Below are 4160 nucleotides of genomic sequence, written 5' to 3'. Positions count from 1 at the left end.
ACATAAAAAAGAAACAATCCAATTAAAAAATGGACAGAGGATCTGAATAGACATTTTTCCAAAGAAAACATGATATTTTTTTGCAGTATTTGGAAATCCGTATGTTTTAATTATATTTAAATGTGAATGACTTTTTTTCCTTTAAAAATAAATTTATGGACATTTATTACATGTTTACTTTGTGTTAAATAAATATAACTGTTAGAAATTGTGTCTGATCTATTAATCAACAAAAAAAGTAATGCAATTTCCATATTTAAAGTTCTCTATTTTGCTACTCAAAAGAGAGCTACTATTAATCATTGTGAGGCTCTATGAGTACAGTTAAGTCATTTTATAGAACAAGCTAAATTCCCATTCCAGGGCAGGCTGTAAACATTCACCCCTTTTAATGTTGACTGGAACAATATAGTGACAATCAATTAGATACCATTTTACTAGGAGAATGAATAAAAAGAATCCATTTAAAATAACAGGGAAAATCAAAGCCGGCCCCCGCCTCTCCACAGGCCGACTAACCCTATCATGGCCAGGCCTGCACCCGAGACTGGGGACAGCCAAGCACAGCACCAGCCCAGCTGCCACCACCTGCCTCGCTGGTCTCAGAGTTGCATGGAGCCGCCCAACTGCCCCACCCCTCTCCGGGTGCCCGTAGGCAGCTGGGATGCCAGCTCTCCCCAGGAACTCTGCTACCTGCTGAGAAACATGATCAGCAAGTCCTGCTGGGAGCTCCTGGCCATATTGGCTCTGGTCCTGGTCATCATTGTGTGGTATTCCATCTCCCGTGAAGACACTTTTTATTTTCCCATCCCAGAGAAGAAAGAGCCATGCCTGCAGAGTGAGGCAAAGGAAAGCCTCTAAGCTTTTCGACATCTACTAGAGAGATCAGCCCATCATCCTGCAGTTTAAGGGTTATTTCTGTGTCAAGACACCGTCCGCCTACGAGCTGCCCTGTGGGACCAAGGGGAGTGATCCCTGCTCTTCTGGATCCTAGCCGTCACCAGCTACTCCATTCCGGAGAGTGTCCAGAGGCTCAAGTGCAGCTGCTGCGTATTCGTGAGCAATGGACACCGGCTTTACAGCAGCTTGCTGGGAGATGCCATCACCAGTACGACAGGGCCATCGGATTGAACAACGCCCCAGTGGCTGGCTACAAAGGTGACGTGGGCTCCAAGACCACCATGTGTCTCTTCTACCCACTTCAACCCCAAAGTGGAGAACAGCCCAGATACGCTCCTCCTCCTGGTGGCTTTCGAGGCAACAGATTTCCGCTAGATCGAGACCATTCTGAATGATAGAATGGGTGTGAAACTGCTTCTGGAAATAGCCTCCCCTCATCTGGGATGTCAACCCCAAACAGATTAGAATTCTCACCCCCTTCTTCATGGAGATTGCAGCTGACAAATTGCTGAGCCTGTCCATGAAGCAGCCACACAACATTAGGCAGAAGCTCACCACAGACATGATGCCATTATCCTGGCGCTCCACCTCTGCAACACGGTGCACATCGCAGGCTCTGGCTGCCCAGATGCCCACAAATGGAAGCACACCTGTCACTGGTATGAGCCGATCACACTCAAGTAAATGGCAGGGTGTACCACAGTCTCCCAAGAGGCCCTGGCCATCAAACAGATGCTGGAAACTGGAGCAGTCAGAAACCTCACCTACTTCTGACTTGGCCAGGGGCTCTACCCATGGGTCTGCCCAATCTGCTGCCCGAGCAACTCCCAGCCATGGCTGTGGAGGTGCCTGGTGCCAGCATGACCAGCTTGGAATCCTACCTCCTCTGTGTGGGACTGGCCAGGTCTGAGATGAGGCCATGCCCTAGCTGCTCTTGTGGGGACGGAATCTAGTCAGGATGGATGCCCTGTGGTGCTGGGAGTTCAGCTAAGGGATGAGGCTTGCTGCTGTAGCATCTCCTGTGTGCCAGTGCTAGGAGATTATGTAATGGACTAGTTAATTAAGGGGAAGAAAGTGCTGTGGGCTGGTCCCATGGCATCCAGAAAAGGGGGCATATGCAGTGTTTGGACCACTTTTTCAAAAACAGAAAACTGATGGGCCCCCTAAGGCCTAGGCCCAGGGCCAGCCTCCTAGGAGGGTGGGTGGGTGCCCTTCAAAGAGAAGCATGGGAAGAGCAGTGGTTTGGGTATTTCATGGAGAAGGGAACCTCATCTATAAAAGAGGTTCCAAACATATTAAACTATTATTCAAATAAATAACAGAGAAAATCAGATACAAGAGGTCTGTTGAAGATCTCCTTTACTAGGATTATTGTCAGATGCTAGAAACGCTAGGAGGCTGAATTTTCTCACTTTAAATATGAAGTAAAGAAAAATAAAGTAATAAATAAATAAAAATGAAGTAAGCTTATAGGTAATGTCTAAAATTTCTATTGTTTCTAAAATTCTGAAGTATGACCCATTTCTTTTCATGCACTGTGTCCTTAAATTTTATACTTTTATACCAGGAAAAAGGAAAAACAGCTAAAACATAATATAAAAAGGAGAATATTGCTTACTTTTTTTTCTTTTTCCAACGTCCCATGATCACAATTTTGGAAACACACTGAATATATCTCAGAATGTATAAAACCATCTAGTGTCTCTGTTAGAGTTTTCCCTCAGCATCCAATACCAGCCAAAACATTATAGGATGTTGCCTTCCTTCTACCCCTTAATGGATGTGGGTTATGAGTATATTACCTTTAGAATGCAACAGAATTGATTCACTGCCCTTGAAATGTCTATAAAAAGTTCTGTCTTCTCAAAGAATAATTACCAATAAATTAATTAACATACTTATTTTTTTAATATGCTCTCAATTTAACTCACGGAAGGGAAATAAGTGAAGAAATCACTTACTTAAGTGATAGAAATCTTATATAAGTGATAGAAATGATCTTATATAAGTGATAGAAATCAAATTCAGTCCCTTAAAGCATTGACAACTAGACCATAGACACACAAATATGATCAATAGAGATGAGGCATGGAGGAATGATAGTTTGATCTTTATCATATAGCGTTCTGTGGAACATCATCATTATAACCAAATGAGGGTGATGTTTTCTGTAGCTATCCTATATATCAATAAATCACAGCAATAATATAAAGCAATAATAAGAAATAACATGCATGCAAAAGTACATGAAGAAAAATTAATAAAAAAATTAAAATGTATCCTTTCTATTAGTGAACCTGACATTAAAAGCTTATAATTATTTAATTCCCAGTGGGATTAAAACACAGTAAAAATCATTGAGAAAATATAATTATATGTGAGCCCTAAAGCCACCTTATTTATACAAATAAGTATTGCTTTTTCAAAACTTTTCAATTCTAAGTGTAAAATCAATGTTGTAAAAATATTGAGAACACAGAAATAAACCCACATGTATATGGGCAGATAATTTTTGACAAAGGAACCAAAAACATACCTACAATGGTGAAAAGGAAACCTCTTCAATAAATGGTGCTGGGAAAATTGGAAAGCCATGTGCAAAAAAAAAGAAAACTAGAATACTATCTGTCATCATATACCAAAATTAATTCAAAATGGATCAAAGACCTAAATATAAGATTTGAAACAATAACTTACATAGAAGAAAGCACAGGTACTAAACTTATGGACCTTGGGTTCAGAGAAGATTTTATGAATTTGACCTCAAAGACAAGGGAAGTAAAAGCAAAAATAAATGAATGGGACTGTATCAAGTAAAAACTTCTGCACAGCAAAAGAAACCATTGACAAAATAAAGAGGCAACGAACTGAATGAGAGAAGATATTTGCAAACAACACCTCCAATCAGGGGCTAATATCCAAAATACATAAAGAATTCATACAACTCAAAAACAACAAAAAACAGTCCAATTAAAAAAAAAAAATACTGGGCAGAGGACCTGAACAGATACATCTCCCAAAATGACATACGAACAGCCAACAGATATATGAAAAAATGTGCAACTTCACTAGCTAGTTTGGAAACACAAATCAAAACCACAATGGGATACCACCTCATACCTGTTAGAATGGCTGTCATCAACAAGACAAGTAATCACAAGTCTTAGAGAGGTTGTGGAGAAATAGGAATCCCCATACACCATGCGGAGAATGTGAATTGGTATAGGCACTATGGAAAACAGTATGGAGGTTCATCAAAA

At 40.5% G+C, this 4160-nt stretch overlaps 1 pseudogene; it reads left to right on the top strand.

Moving 5' to 3' along the window:
* The first annotated feature begins 705 nt into the window (after positions 1-705).
* On the top strand, positions 706-1674 carry LOC109453083 (CMP-N-acetylneuraminate-beta-galactosamide-alpha-2,3-sialyltransferase 4; annotated as a pseudogene).
* The last annotated feature ends 2486 nt before the right edge of the window (positions 1675-4160 follow it).

This window comes from Rhinolophus sinicus, linkage group LG04, assembly GCF_036562045.2.
Source record: "Rhinolophus sinicus isolate RSC01 linkage group LG04, ASM3656204v1, whole genome shotgun sequence".
Classification (NCBI taxonomy): domain Eukaryota; kingdom Metazoa; phylum Chordata; class Mammalia; order Chiroptera; family Rhinolophidae; genus Rhinolophus; species Rhinolophus sinicus.
The sequence above is the reverse complement of the archived record's forward strand: the minus strand, read 5'-3'. Positions and strand labels throughout refer to the sequence as shown.